At 45.9% G+C, this 16,691-nt stretch overlaps 1 protein-coding gene across 1 annotated transcript in view; it reads right to left on the bottom strand.

Moving 5' to 3' along the window:
* Positions 1-16,691, bottom strand: part of WWOX (WW domain containing oxidoreductase) — a 930,802-nt gene that overhangs the window by 155,067 nt on the left and 759,044 nt on the right. The gene's annotated exons all lie outside the window — the stretch shown is intronic.

The raw sequence follows: 16,691 nt of genomic DNA on the forward strand, positions 1-16,691 counted from the left end.
GCACTTGTCAGGCAAGGAAGGGTCAGGAAAGGGGTATCCCCTAGACCTGTGGTTGGCAAACCGTGGCTCGTGATCCACATGCGGCTCTTTGGCCCCTTGAGTGTGGCTCTTTCACAAAATAACACATGTGGGCATGCACGTACAGTGTGATTGAAACTTCATGGTCCATGCGCAGAAGTCGGTATTTTGTGGAAGAGCCAGTATTTTGTGGAAGAGCCACACTCAAGGGGCCAAAGAGCCACATGTGGCTCCCGAGCCGCGGTTTGCCGAGCTGCAGTTTGCCGACCACTGCCCTAGACCTTAGAGTAAAACCAGAGAAAGATCTGGAAATCCCAGAGCAGAGATTGCTCTTGTTTCTCTGACTGGCCTGGCTTTCCAGGCAGCCCTGTGCTCCTTTCTGCTCCTTAAGTGATGCAATACTCTGGAAATAGCTGATGTAAAGGCCTGAGCTCTGACCCGAGTCCAAAAGGAAGGAGCTCCAATCTCAACAGGGCACTAGAGAAGTAAAACCAAGAAATATAGCTAACACATGAGCCATGATGCACAAGTCGTCAGGCTCATATTCCTTCTGTGTGACTGAAAGGAGCCAAGATAATGAATTCAGAAAAGGTGACTTCAAAACCTCTCATTGCCCATGTGGAACAATTCCTGTGGCACCTCCACTGAGCCTGTTCTTATGTCTTCAATCACCTCCCACTAACATCTTCAAGGTTGTCTCTTCTGAGTTGGAATAAACTCAGAACCCATGACAGATATGCAGCATGCACGGCTCGTCTACCTAATCTTCCACCCACTGCAGACATTGCTAATCAATCCCAGCACTCTTTCAATCAAGTGAAGATACACAGTTCTTCCCAAAACAGAGCTCCAGATAGTCACTGCTAACTTAAGAGTTGGTAAGCCTCTTCTTGAGGAAAAGATTGAGGTGTATCATCTGGGTCTTTTTTTCTCCATTAAACTAAAGGCTCTTGAAAGTCAGACAGAGAAGGCCCTGTCTGGCACTTCCATAGCAGCTTCTCAGGGCGAGCTGCACCAAGGAAGGCTTGTCAAAGCCTTGCAGGTTATTAATAATGCAGAAAACCCAGACATTTATACGGAGATCAATTGGCAATAATTTTATGGGAAAAGACTAGGACTTAAATTGCAAAGTTGAATATGAAGGGCACTGTTTGATTAATGCAGGAAAAAAGATGATTTTTAAAATTTTTCCACAAAAAAGAGTTCCATCTGATGGGCACTCCCTGGTGGGATTCTGGTTAAAGATTGGGTCCAATGGCGTGGCTGCCAAAATAAAATTACACCTGCAGGGGGTGTGGTGTCTGAGAGGCCACCTGAGGAGAAATTTGAGCCAAGGAAATTCCAATTTCCAAATCCAAGAGATCTTATGGGACATGAAGGAGAGCCAGGGAGCTGGTGAAGGCGAGCTGAAGAGTGGGAAGACAGGGGAAAGACCAGGGGGCAATTTTCAAAGGTGAAAAGGAGGCGTGCTTAAAGGATCCACAGGGAGAAGACATTCTTTATCAGGACATACTTCTCCAATCAAAATGCCAAGGGACACTGGTGGACATGTGCATGGCCTTCTACACTCCTGGGACTGTTGGAGGAGGCTCCTTTAAGAAGATGTGACCTCTTGCCCCCAGACACCCTTTAACTCCCAATCATAAGATATTTAAGGAGCAGCCTGCTGTAGATCCCGCCACTAATGGATAAATCACAAAGATTAGAGCCTTCCCTAGCCCCTCCCAGCAGTGTGCCTCTCTTAGTCGCCTTCTAACAGGGGCCAGACTTTTTATTTTGGTTACATATTGTAGACAGTCTAGAATGCCCCTGGATTTCCCTACTATTGGAAGCCAAAGGGATAAGAAGGGACTGGGGTTTTAACTGTAGAGCTGGGGCCAGGGAGTCTATAAAGGTTTTGTTTTTTGAAAATGTACTGTGGCCTCTAGTCAGTATTAGCTAGAGAAACTCATGCTGCATATGCAAAAAAATAAAAACACTGGTTTGGGGGTGATAGGATTATAGGTAGTTCTTTATTTCATAAAGTTTCTTTATTTGCTTGTTTTATTATCCTAGATATTAGAGTAAATGTTAAATGCAGAAAATGTTAGCTAGCTAAAATAATCAGCAATGCAATTAATCATTGATGAATTATAGGCAATCTTCCTCTGATTATCTATTTGTCTTTACTATCTTTCAATAAATCCACGAGTGAGTCATTTACAAAATATATTTAATGCTATAGTTCCATTACCTTTTATCTTTAAAATAATAATTTAAAAGACCGTGCTTAGCCTAATAGACTGCCCGGGAAAATGGAAGGTATGTTTAGAGATACAATGAATAATTCCTTCATGTAATTTATGGCATTCCAGGAAGTGAGTGCTTGGAGCACTGCAGGTATGCTCTGAGAGAAAAGTCGGTTTTTAAATAATTAAATTTTTTTTTAAAAAAAGAAAATGACACAAAATCATTCAATATGCTTGATATTCAAATTATAAATGCCTTTGGTGAAATCCAAGGGAGGGTGATCATCCTAAAACAGGATAAATATGTGGGAATGAAGCCCAGGGCGTTGGGGAAGCCAGTCTTACGATCATTTGGTGAAGTCAAGGGACAGAATATTAAATGAGTGGCCTGTCTGAACAGAGCCCGGAAACCGCTGCTCAAGGAAACGAGGGCAGGAGTGCAGGCCCAGGTAGCTAAACCTCCTCCAAGGAAATGCCGTCTGCATCCTGCTGGTTTGCATGCAATTTCGTTACTTATGTACTCCCCTCAAAACAGAGGATGCCCAATGGATGTCAGAAACATTATTGTCATTACTAATAATGGTGCTTTTCATTTATATTGAGTGCCTTTTTTTCTGAGACAGTGAAGTATTTTTACATTGGGCATGAGGCTTTTTAGGAGAATTAATGCTTAAAATATGCCTTTAGTGTGGTGTGTGGGCAATATTATAGATGGGAGAGAGGAAAGATTAATATAACAATGTTAGGAGTGCATAATAAAAGGCATTCCATTCAGGTCTATACCCCGTTACCCCAGCCCATGCAGACCACAGGCGCACGGCCGTAGGTCCGAGAAGGCAGCTGGCTCTTCCCACCATGTCTTCCTTCTCCAAGACGGATCAGGGGTGCCTGCAGAGCCAGGTCTGTCAGTGCCCCCTGTTCCCATGTCCCTGTGAGATGGGCTAGCCACACCTGCCTGATGGTGGTACAGACCGTCCTCAACTTGGAGGCTCTGGGTTAAAAAAAGTTAAAATTCTACCGCACAGATGAATCTTGAGGACATATCAGTGAGATAAGCCAGTCACAAAACAGCAAATACTGTATGATTCCACTTACAGAAGGTCCCTAGAGTAGTCAAATTGGTAGTGACAGGAAGTAGAATGGCGGTTGCCAGGAGCTTGGGGCAGGGGAAATGGGGTTGGTGTTCTGGTTTGGGAAGATGAAAAAGGTTTGTTCTGTGGATGGATGGTAGTGATGGTTGTATAATGTGAAGGTACTTTCTACCACTGTACTGTACACTTAAACATGGTTAAGATGGTCAATTGTGTTGTGTATATTTTATCACAATTAAAAAAAGAAGTAAAAAATAGGTCATTTATGTGCAGATAAATTGATTTTAGGACTCAAATTCATAGGGCATTTGTAGGTTTTCTTTCTCTCTGGACTTAAAAAAAAAAGTTTACTTAATCTGAGAGAGGGGGAAGGCAGGAGAGAGACACACCAGCCCGCTGCCTCCTGCATGCCCCTGCTGGGAATGGAGCTCGCAATCCAGGCACATGTCCCGACACACACAACCTCTCTGAGCACAGGACGACGCCCAACCAACTGAGCCACACCGGCCAGGGTCTTCTCTCCGGACTTTGATGGCTGAATGACCTTAAACTCTTGAGAATCACTGGGACATGGGTCCCACCGAAATGAAAAAGTCCCTTTCTCAGCCCACTTGGAAATGTCTAATGCCTTTAATTTTGTGGACCAAGTTGAGAACGTCCACAGCAAGAGGGCGTGGGCGCTGTGATGGACGTGAAAGGACAGCAGTGCCAGGGTGGTGGCACCACATGGTCCGCCGGTGGCACCAAACAGCAGAATTTTAGATTTTTTTTTTAAGTGAAGGACATGTGGGCCTTCTAGCAAAGGTAAGTCCAGCCGAGAACCTCCTGCGAGCCTACATCCCCCCTCACCTCTTCCCCAAGGACAAGACAAAGGCGCATAAAACCTGCCCTTCACATTCTAAAGAAACCCTAGTATTTATACATTTCCCTGTTCCATTACTCAGAGCATCAGAGTCTGCACTTCAGTCTAGTTGGCATGTTGGACAAGCGCCACAAACGTCCAGAGAGCAGAAGGCGCTGGCGTGAGGATCTGCTAGTACTCGCCGGAGGTCCAAGGGGCCAAGGGACCCTTCCAAGCCATACACCCGTTGTACCAGGGCAGGGTGTGTCGAAGCAGATGGGTGGAGGCAGCGTCCCCTGCGAACCCGCACATCCTGCCTTGGGGATCCCACTCAGCCCGAGTCAGCTCCTCCGTGGCAGAGCTTGTGCGGGGACCTTAAACCCACAGCCAATGGGATCGCCCAGGAACTTCGAAGGGCAGCCTGGTGAGCGCTCTGGGGACAAGGCGACATGAAAAGAATCTGAAGTGCTGGGTAGTCTTGGGGCCAATTTAGAAAAAATGCAACGACTACATCTGTCTGCTCGCTTTTCAGAAGGGCCGCGTCTGCACCGGAGGAGAGAAACCTTAATGAAGGAGTAATAAAGTAATAATTAAAAAATAAAAAGAGGAGAATCATAAAAGTTTTCCTAAGTAATACAAAATCATTACAATGTCCTGGCAGACATGCATTTTTAAACAATGGCTATAATAACGGAAAATTAGAGCTCATTACTTATTCATAAAGTTCTGGTTAACGCTAAGCTCCATTTGTAACGGTTTATTTTAATAAACAGCATCTTTTGAGCAGATGTTATTTTTCGGTCATATAATGTTACAAACAATTGTTTAGTTGGATGACGGGTGAATCAGCGGCTATCCCGCTTCACAGCAGTTGCTTAGCCACCATCAGAATGATGGAGAAATTATAACACATGCAGGCTCCTGGCCCAACCACACCATTAAAATGGCTGTGTGCATTTATATTTTCTTTCGGATTTTTTTTTATTTGATTTAAACACTGTTGAAATTTCAAGATAGCAAACAATGTTTGATGAATCTACAATCTTTACACTGAAGAGAGAGTTAAAAGACCAATGAATCCACAGTGGAATTAATCACGGAGATTCCTGGAAGCTCTAAACGGAAATATTAAATATGCAAAATCTTGTTGAAAAGCATAATTAAGTCCATCAATGCCTAAAGTTTAAAGGACAAGCAATTTCTCACTGAAGTTAGCAATGTCAATTTTATATAAAAATATATGAACCTAACTTTGGGGGAAACAACTAACAACAGAGGAAAAGAGTTATTATAGGTTTTGTTTACTGAAAGTTTAAGGAGTATCCTGTTCCATTTCCAACATCCTTCACTTTTCCAAGATTATAAAATAGTACAACTTCCGGTGAGTTGCAACTAAATGCACTCATTGCATGCCAGAGCCCCTTAAGAGTTCAGAGATATTTTGATAACAGTCCAGGGACCTTCTGGGCTTACTGCGTGTACTGAGGAAATTTAGACGGGATGCCTTTGAAGCTGATTGGGCCTCTGTAAAGCATTCGGAATCCATCAGAGAAAGGCAATGCTTCAGTGCAAATAGAGAAGAGGAATTCTTGTATCGTACTGCTAGACAGACTTTCCATCGATGGATTCACCTATTCTGGACATTTCACATGCACCGAATCATATACTATGTGCTCTTTTGTATCTGGCTTCTTTCACTTAGCACACTGTTTTTGAGGTTCAGGCATGTCAGCATGTATCAGAACCTCATTCCCCTTTTAATGCATGTGCCCTGCATGTGCCAGATGGTCACTGGCCTTTTCAGACCTCCTATGAAAGTCATCTCCCAGCCAGCAATCATGCTGGCTGCCACCTGAGCACTTTGGGATGAGCACTCTGTCTTCCCCAATCTTGAACTCCAAGGCACCACTGAGTAAACTACTCCAGGAAACCATGCATGACCCTGACCTCTTCCAGAGTTTACATGGGAGGATGCTAGGAGCTGGTCGGGGCTCTGTGAAGCAGAGAAAGGCAATGCTTAAGTGCAAAGAGAGAAGAGGAATTATTGTATCGTACTGCTCCACGGACTTGAAGGTGGACGATTGTGTTCCTATTCAACTGCTTCCCAGCTTTCCATCGGGTCAAGTGTACGCCATGTGTCTAATGAAAAGGCCCCATTCCTGCTCCTGAACCTGAATGCACCGTTGAACATGACTGCCGTTGCTGTGATCACTGTGGTTACGGTAGGTGTTATTATTACTTCCTCCATAAGCCAATAGCAGAGTGCTTGCTATGTCCTGGGCCTGCTGCTAAACTCTTTACTGTATTATCTTATCGAATCCTCCAGAAACCCTCCGCCACTGGTATTATTACCCGATGCACTTTTCAGATGCGGGCATTGATGCTCAGAGAGGGGGGAAACCTTGCTGAAAGGTCACAAAGTGACAAAGTGCCAAGCAGGGGACTCCCTCCCCGTTGCTGTCTCTTCCACCAGGCCGGCCCCGGATGCCTTTGAGAAAAGCCGCTGACACTGACACGCGCTGCCGCCGCGGGCTGGGCGGGGAGCTGCTGCTTCTGCGTGGCCTCCCTCCCGCCCGGGCTTCAGTCTCTCACTTCAGTGCTTATTATTTGGCATAAATCAGCCCCCCAATTACATGAATGCTGCAGCCACGAACACTTGTAATTAAAGCTGGGACTGACATCCTGAAAGTGTGTTCCCTTCCCCGTTCCTCTTTGTCCTGCAAAGATATTATTGGAAAGAGAATGAACAATCGTCGGGAACATATGCTTTTGGAATATAATGGGCCTGGGCTCCGAGGAGGAAAGGCTGTAAAAGGGCACTGGGACAAACTTTAACGCAGACAGCTTTATTTACTAGCTCCTGGGACGTGTTCAAGAAATTACAGATAAGCCGATGGGTTCGATACCCACGGGGCGGGGCGGGGGGGGGGGGCGGGGGGGCTGTGGGGCAGATTGCTGCAGGGTTCTCTTGCCCCCAATTTGCCCTCCTCACAGGCATCCGAGCAAGCTTTCCATAGCTGTGCCCTGGGCTCTTGCCATCCGAGTGCGCTGGGAGCTGATGCCAGCCCCAAACTCCATCCCTAGTGCGTGTGACTGTCCCTTTCTCCCTCGGAACTCCGTGGCTTGTTTCAGGCCTTGATGCCTTTGCACCGAGGCCCTCTGCCTGGAGGACACCCGCCATGCCATCCCCAACCTTCTTCCATCTTTACTGTCCCCCTCCTGCGTCTGTCAAAGCCGGTCAATGACAGTCGCCATTGTTTATGAGCCTCACTTTGTGCCTGCAGCGAGAACTCCCCAGGCACAAGACTGCTCTCTGAGGACCTGTGATGCAGGTGTTGGTCTTGTCCCCAAGGATCCTGGCTCAGGGAAGCCCCTCCTACCCCTTTGTACTGGCACCGATCGCCCATCTCTTGCCACCGCTTTATTATTATGGAACAAGTGCAAACTGGATCAAAACATTACATCTTCATTTTCACTAACCCCTAACTGAAACTTGCCACTTTCTTCATGTAGGCAACAGACTGCTATCATATTAAAGCATCTGTGAGTTGGTCACAATAGAAATAATGGACATTTTCATATAAAATGAGAGTTCTGATATCTCAAAACATCGTTTTCATCCACTACTTCAATAATTAGCAGTTAATGGACCCACCATTAAATGTGTTATTTCGTGGGTTAATTAGGAATCACATTTATTACTAGATCATCTGTTTTCATATTTGGATGGCTGTATTTCAATACAATTGTATTCTTTGTGATCCTATGCATCTTAATTTATGCATTTAAAAACAGTATTCTGAAAAGAAGTCTGGGTTCCTTTAGGTGCCCAAGGTCATCCATGGCACAAAGAAGAGGTAAGGAACCCCAAATGAAGCGTGAGCTTCAGCAGAGACCCCGAGTCCCTCGGCTTTGCATCCTGCACCCATTGCCCGCGTGTCACTCAAATATTCCAAGAATTTCAAACAAAGGACGGCAAAGTGCCTGAAATACAGATCTACAGGATGTCTTTTCATTGTCTTTATAGACATATCACTCATCATTCATTCATTCAATCAATACATACATGGTAAGTGCCTCCTATGTGCCATGTGCTGGATAGCTTTAGAGATACAATTTTGAATGAGACCAAAAAAAAAGACCTCCTTCCCTCTCTGAGAACATGTTTCCGAAGCTACTGTATTCCCTTGGTTTCCTATCTGCATGAACAACTTGGGGTGACCTACTTAGTTACCCACCATTTGATGTCAAGAATCCCCTTTGCTCCCTGTCAAGCTCAGCTCATTAACATAGTCCTTCACTTAAAAAAAAATCTATAATCAGCAGGCTACCTACTTTTTATATTTTTATGGTAGAATTAAACACAACAAACTTAAAAATGGCCACTTATTCTCAGAGAGATACCAAAATGGGATTGGGGGGGGGGCGGGGAATGGATCCACTCCATGTGCAGGAAGAGGCACGAATCCAGACATAACACCCCTCCCTCATATCGCATAGCTTCCCATTACATTGCTTTCTTTGTCTGTTGGTTTTATTACCTCTTTTGCCTGAAATGTCCCCCTGCCCATTTCTCTCTTTCTTCAGGCAAACTTGAACAATGATTTACTAATTAAGAGGATGATAATATCAGCTATCATTTATAGATCACTTTGTATGTGCCTAGCTTGTTTTTAATTTCGTACTTGTATTATTAATGCATTTAATACTCCTAACTACCCTGTGGCAGGGGTTATCATACCCATTTTACATATGAAGAAACTGAGGCACAAAGAAATTAAGATATTGCTCGTTGACATAGCTGGCAGGTGGCAGGTGTTCCTCAATTGTCCGGTGAACACTGATGGCTACAGTGCAGATGAGATAAGAGAGACAGGCCGACTGCCATTGTCAGATGAGAACTGTTAGCAGCTGGTCCCTCTCTTCCATGGGGGTCAGTAAAGAAGAGAGAGGCAAACCAACTTTGACTGTGTTTGGTATAGACACAAGTACCCAATGAATTAAGTATATTTAGCCTCGTCAGATAGATGAGAACACTGAGGATCAGAGAGGTTGCTTAACTTGCCTAAAATCACCAGCTAGTGGTGAGACTGGGTTTTGAATCTGAGCCAGAAATTAAAGTCAAGCCTTCTTCCTTTTCCTTTTTCCTTTTCCACTTTATTAATTCAGAGGTACCGTCTGGCTCTCAGTGTGCCTACAATGCAATCACCCCCTGAGATAGCACAGAGTCCCCCTGTTTATCCAATACATGCATCCAGCTGTTTCCTGAGCTCACAGATATGGAGGGTACCAGCTTGTCTTCTTTTTCGTGTCTGTTTTTTCCTCTAAAAGGGACTATTTTGTGTCTTGTGTCATTCCAACTTTTGATTTGGATAGTTCCACCCCCCTTATTTGCATAATGAATCACTGCCCTTGGGACTTTGGGGAACAAAAATTCAAAGCACTGTATTTAGCACATAACTATTTGCTGAAAATAGGAAAGACTCCAGTTTATAGCTCCACAGAATCAATCACTATCTGGTTGATTTCATGTGGAAGAAGCAGCCCACATTGATTGGGTGAACATTATATATTTGAAACAATCTCTTTGGCTTTGAAATGGTGGTGTCTTATGGACATGACCTCAATTCTGACAATTATCTATTTAATTGGATCAATAAAGACAGCCTATTCCCCCAAACCACTGATTCAATTAATCAGACCATTGTCAAATCTCTTCTTCTCTTGGGTCTGTGTAGACAAAGACCAAGTAGCAATTTCTCCCAAGATAGGCATGGATGTCAATAAACTGTTTTTGGATAAAGTATCTGATCACTCACAAATTATACAAATCACATTGATTACTGACAAATCATAATGTTTACAGAGCACTATTTGGCTTTGGCTCCAGAGCATGACGAGGTATTTAATTAATAGCCATTGGAAATAATTTACACCATTACAATGACCAAAAAATGGTTGATTGCTGATTTCACACAGTAGAGTAAATACTCTGAGACTAGCCTTGGAAATGGCAAAATAAGTGGGGGCTCAATGACGGACAATAAAATCAAGTATCTTTACCATGTTTAACCCACAAGGGTCTTGAAGGCCATGGTAGCTCTGCCTTCCATGAGGAATTGACATGTTTTTGCTTGGATAGCCAGTAAACTATGTAACAGACTTTGTTTCCCTTTTTGCTTTAACTACCAGGAAACTCAGAGCTAATACACAACCTTTTTGCATACTTCAGCCTGCCCATATGCATTTTACCCGGTGTTCACTTTTACATATACTTTACTACTTCTTTGCATATTAACACCCTAGCCCTTGTTTCGGCCAACTATGGTTCATAGGCCAAGGCCATCCCACCAGCCTGTTTATATAGCCCACCTGTGACTTGCTATGCAAATAGGGGTGTGAAAATATTTGAATCAAAACTGACAATAACAAAAGAGTCAAATGCTTTTATACACCCCCCTAAAAATAAAAGAAGAATATCATTTTATGACACATGAATTTCAAATTTCAGTGTCCCTAAATAAAGTTTCACTGGGACACAGCCTTGCTCACTAATTTATATATTGAACATGGCTGTTTTTGCACTGCAAGGGCAGAGTTGGGTAGTTTCAACAATGACCATATAGCCTGCCAAGCCTGAAATATTACTGTCTGATCCTTAGAAAAAATAGTTTGCTGACCCCTGCTCTAGGCCAACTCCAATTTGTGTGTACTAGGCATGGGATAGGTGGATAGCTAACCAGCTAGTTAACATAGAGACAAATGATTTACCCGGCCAGTGGTTAATGTCAGTATTTACGTTATTCTTTTTAATTAAATGTTCAAAGTCATACCATCCAGGGGATCCAAACTCCATGTTTTTGAGGAAAAAAGTGCCACTGTAGAAGAAATATACAATCCACTGTATCTATTTTCAGAGTATTGAGGACAGCGGCTTAAGTAATGCCAAATCTTAAAAGGAAGTGTTAGGCCCATTGTGCCAGAAGGCATACGAGTGAACAAGGATTCCCTGGATAGAGGGGTTTGGGCATGAATGTGGACGGAGACAAGGGAGCAGGTAAATGGGAATGTCGAACATTGGGAAAGAGAATTGACTGATGCTCACGGCCTTCAGCAAGGGCCACTGTAGCTAAGTCAAACTCAGAAATGGAAGAGCCAATTTTGGAAAGAAGAAAATAATGAGAGAAGGAGAAAAGATACAAAAATGAGAATTGGAGATTTTACTGAAATTCAGGACACATGGTCTGAATCTTCTTTAAAAGTAGGAGGTGAAGTCATCTTCTAAGCAGGACTGGGTGGGCCAAGGTGGGCCCAGAGGCCTGGTAAGAGGGTAAGATCAGAAACGGCCATTCTCCCTCCTGGGAAAGAGGGTGAAGGTGAAAGGGGGAAGAGACTGCAAGGAGCAGTAAGCTCCCAAATGCGACAGCACCTCTGCTTCTCCCGGGGGAGGAACACCTAATGCGTTTCAATGGAAAGGGGCAAAGCATCCTCAATGACATGTTATGATACGCCACTGGGGTAGGAGGTGTAAGAACCATTCTTTCTCCAACACTCAGGGCTTTTGGATGTAACTGTTAGCTTAATTAGAAGATTAAAAAGACAGTTTGGAACTGGGGAATATATAGAGAACAATCTAGAGATGTGCTGTGTTTCTGACTCTCTCTGTGGAAGAGATACCAAAGCCAACTGGCAACGCAGCCCTGGGCCAGCCAGGCCCCCTCCTGGAGGCACCAACCCCCCTGTGTGCTGTCCTCTAGGAAGGGCGACTGTCATCCCAAGGAAAATAAATAGAGAAATTAATGTTACTGAGCGCCTCCTACGCAGCAGACACTCCCGTTAACACTCAAATTCTCAAGACCCCCTAAAAGGAGAATATCTCCACTCTTTTACAAATAAGGGAAAAGGAAATTCAAGGAAAATAAAATAACTCACTGAAGGTCACTCAGCTGGAAAAATGAGGGTATTGGAAATCTGCAGCTAAAGTTTGCCCTACTGCAAAGTCTTGCTTTCTCCCCTTAGCTGCAAGGCCCAGGTTTTCAGGTACCTTCTGTGATTCATTCCCTGCTGTGTCTCTCCAGGGCCTAGGCCCATATCCAGAACACAGCAGAAGCCAGGGTAAGCACCCCACACTGTAGCAGCCCCATGGCAAAGGAAAAGACAAGCAGACCGAAGTGTCTGATGGCCTCTGATACATCAAAATCTAGGGGACCGAGGTTCAGAGGATGGCAGCAGGTGAAAGAGGCAGCGCGTGTCACGGTTTCCTGTCTTTCTTCCCATGATCACTTGAAGGTACCTTTGTCTGGTGGATAAAACTTCCTCTTGCTTGGCACAGAGCCTTATAACGTCTTGCTGGGTGCAGCCATGGGCATTCATTAAATACTAAATGCTGGTCGGAATGTTGGTGTAAAATAAGTACTTGTAAAAGAGAACTGAATACACGCGTGTTGAACAAAATTAGAGAACAGAAAGGAAGAGACATATAATCGGGAGCCTTGGAACCAAACAGGATCGGCCCCACCTGCTAGCTCTGCACATGTGGGAAAGTGACTTCATTTCTGCCCCTGAGTCCTCCCAGCTCAGGAATTGGGACAGCAAGGTCTCTTTGAAGGAATGCTGTAAAGCGTGATCAACAATGTGCACAACACCGCGGGAACCCGGTGGGTGCTCTGAGGGCAGTGCCTAGGAATGGGGTTGTTTTCAGCGTGTCGTGTCGGGGATGTTCCAGGTAAAAACATCTGTGGGACTGCAACCCTTAGAAGGATTTGCAACAATTGCTGGATTCCCTGGACCAAACGTAGCAGCATTTACATTTTTGTACCATGGAAAATTGAGGGATGATCCAGGAAAACATTGACATCTTGAGAACATTTAGAGGCTGCAGAGTGCTTTTTCCATTCTGGGACAATAGAAAACAGGAAACCATTAATAACGTGTCAGTGCCCCACGGCCAGCGGAACCCTCCCCAGGAAAGTATCTGTTGGCATAAATCACACCCCGGGCATGGCGTTCTCCAGCTCGATGTGTCATAACAACCCCTCCCACGACCACCGACTCGGGAAGATGTTGAAAACCTTTCAAATTTGACAAAACCCAGGGCCTTCCTTAAATAGGACCATCCCTTCCCTCTCTGCCAGCTCAGGCCCAACTCGCGCTGCAGTGAGGAAATGCAGGCGGTCGCTCTGCTCCCCAGCGGCTCTCAGAAATTGACAGTCTCTAAATTACTACCCGGGAAGCGCATCGCACGCCAGCTGACAAAAGGAGAGGAAAAAGCCTTACAGATTGTGGAGCATCCTCTTTGCCTCTCTGGGGAGGTGTTTCTGGTGCTCATGTCACCGGACCCAGAAACCCAATGAAAAATATGTGATTACAAACACCTGGGAGGCAGGAGGCCCTGGAAGGAGGAGGAGAATAAAGAGGACCCCCACCTTTCCCCGTATAGTAGGCAATTGGCTAAAAATATAAGGAGAAATGAGATAATAAAAGTAACAAATGAACCTGCAATTGCTTTGCTTCCGGGAGCTCCCATCTGACTTCAGATTGGTTCTCCAAGTCAGCGTGGGTGCCTGAACGCATCTTCATGATGCAAACCCAGCCCAGGGAAGACCGGGGCCCGTGGCTACAAGATTTAACCCTTGGCTGACATGTGGAAACCAAAACAGTATGCAACATCTCTGATCATCAACTCGTGTGTTCATGTGCCCTTGGCAGAGATACCTGAGCTCTGAGTTACTTCACAGGGGACTTGTGTTCTGCTCAAAAAACAAACAAATAAAACACATAGCAAAAGAGGGGGGAACTCCTGATATAAGAATTATCAGAATTGAGGAGGGACGAGAGAGGGGTGGGAGCTATTCCTTGGGGGCAGACATCAGGGTCCTCTCACCACGTCCAGCAAAGTCCGACTAGGATGCCGGCCGTACTGAGGACAGGCATGGGTGTTTTCCTTTTCAACCAGAGGCTCTCTCGTGTTGCTCTATGGAGGGATGCAGAGCGGGTCCTCTCTCTGCATCCCGGGGAAGCTGCTGCCCTCGGGCCTTCCTCGAGCATGCAGCCTACACTCTCAGGCACCAGCTCTGCAGCCCCAGGCTGGGGGCGGCAGAGGTACACAAGCTCCAGGAGCAGAGGCCCCGGAAGTGCAGGCCAGGCCAGGAGAGGAGGGTCAGGGCAGAGATGGACACTTCACGGGGCATTATGGAAAGCCACCAAGGTACTGCTGGATGGAGGGACTTTCTTTATGCCGCCCTTCAGCCCGGCTTACAGAGTGGCCCAGCTGCCACGGGCCAATGGAGGGGGTGTGACCTAGAGGAAAAGAGAACCCTAAGCCAAATGCCTGCCTGTTGTGTTGCAGGTGTGGGATCCACCAGGGAAGGAAAAATGCAGGAATATCCTGTTTTGTGGACCGTCCAGCCCTTTTTATATGCTGGTCTTTCGGCCTGGATTTCCATTCCCTCTCCATTCATTCCCTCACTCATTGACGAATCCCAGTCACCTCTCAGCTTGGGGCTACACTGCCCAGTACAGTGGCCACTAGTCACAGTGGCTCTTAAATGAATTACAATCAAATGAAATTTCAACTCAGCTGCAGCAGTGCCATGCCCAGTGCTCCACAGTGGTGTGTGGGTGCACCTTGGGTGGTGCAGAGAAAGAGATCCATCATTGCAGACAGTTCCTTTAGAGGGTGCTGGCCAGCTAGGAGCACCCACAAGGTGTTCCTGCCGCCAGCCCTGGCCACTGCGGGTTACTGTCAAACAGTAGCTAGAGGGACTCTTCAGAAATGCTGAGGTCATGAGGACAGAACGTAGCAAAGAGTCAGGTCTAGGTTAAGGGGGACTAAAGGGGCCTGAAAACCAAATGTGATGTGATTTTCAATTGAATTCTGGATCAAACTGCAACAAAAGCTGTGAAGGACAGGTTGGGGACGATCGGGGGAGTCTGACTTATAGCGTGCCTGTTTGACAATATCATTGGGGTACCGATAGTGTTCGTTTTCTTAGGTCGGAGGATGTCCTTTTTCTAGGAAATGCCCCCTGAGGAATTTTGGGGTGAACTACTATGATGTTGGCAGCTTTTAGATGGTTTAAAGAAAAAAGGTATGGATGTGTGTGCATGTGTGTGTGCATGTAATAAACTGTATCTTTGCCCTGCCCCAACAAGGCAGGGCTTTTATCTCCTTTGTTCTCTGGGGGACCCCCAGGGCCTAGGTACCCCTTCACTCACTGATTCCTCCTTGAACCCTGCTCAGGGCCAGGCCCTCCCCTCCACCCAATTAACAAACGGTCCTGTGGGTGTCAGGGTGCGCGTATCCCTTCCAGGTCCCTCTCCAAGCTAAGGACTCTGGCTCCATGCTCCGATGCCTGGGTACCCCTCGCTCAACACACACTGCTCCCTGATTCACCTGCCCCTTTCATCTTGGACATTCTCTGCCTATCTAAGTCCCCAGCCCTCACTCCTGCCTGGCACAGAGCAGATGCTCAGTAAAACCCCAGACTTATAAACAGATACTGGCCTCGTGATTGCTTTAGGTGTTTTGTTTTTTTAATCTGGGCATGAGTAACGTAGAGAGGAAACGAGAGATTTAAAGACAAAAACAAGAATGGAGGGCTAGGTGAGCTTTTTCGGGAGAGCAGCGTGCTTCACGTTCAGCATGCTCAAGAGCCAATATTCTTCCATTCCATTTTCCTCTGCAGAGGACGCTGAGGTTCTGAGAGCCCAATGACTTGCCCAAGGTCACATGTCAGTAGACATATTATCAACTTCTTCTCTTAACCTGCTTAATGCCAAATCTCAGCTCAGACCTCACTTTCTCCAACAACCTTCTCAGATGAGGTCAAACTTCCCTGTAGGGTACAGTGTCCTGTACACTCGCTACAACGTTACATTTCTTTTGCATGAGAATGTGATTGGCTTGTAGAGTGAAAGCTCTCCGAGGGCAGGCCCCATGTTTCCCCTTGGCCCACCTCTCGGTCCCCAGCCCCAGTGAGAGACGAACGCATATGTGAACGGAGGCTCTCCAGCACCAGAGAGCCACAGCCCAGCCTCGCGGACTGCAGGAGCCACACTCGTCTGCACAGAAGCAGGAAGAGCTTCCAGGCTCTGCAGCTCAAATCCCCCGGAACGGGCATTCACATCACATTCCTGCTTTCATCAAACAGCTTCGAGCAGTCCGCGTCGTGAGCGGCCCTTTTTAGCAGCTGAGATGATCATCTCTTAAGTCGGGAAGAGCAAGGTGGCTGCTGACACCAACCACCTCCCCCGGCCAACTCTGTCAATTCCTCTAAATAATACAAGACTTGTTTGCAATCAAGTTAAAACATGTTTAATGGCGAATAAGTCTGATCCTGAATCAGGATAATTGCATTAACGTCACGGAGCTGACTCAATACCTGGCCCACGCGGCCCGTTTTTAGAAGGTCGGGACATTTTTAGCTTGCCTTTTTGTGCCTGTGCTGCTCCCTATACAAATGCGGCTCCATTTAAAGGCACTGGCACCTGTTCAGGTCCCTGCTGGTCTTC

This window comes from Myotis daubentonii, chromosome 15 (assembly GCF_963259705.1).
Source record: "Myotis daubentonii chromosome 15, mMyoDau2.1, whole genome shotgun sequence".
NCBI classification, from domain to species: Eukaryota; Metazoa; Chordata; class Mammalia; order Chiroptera; family Vespertilionidae; genus Myotis; species Myotis daubentonii.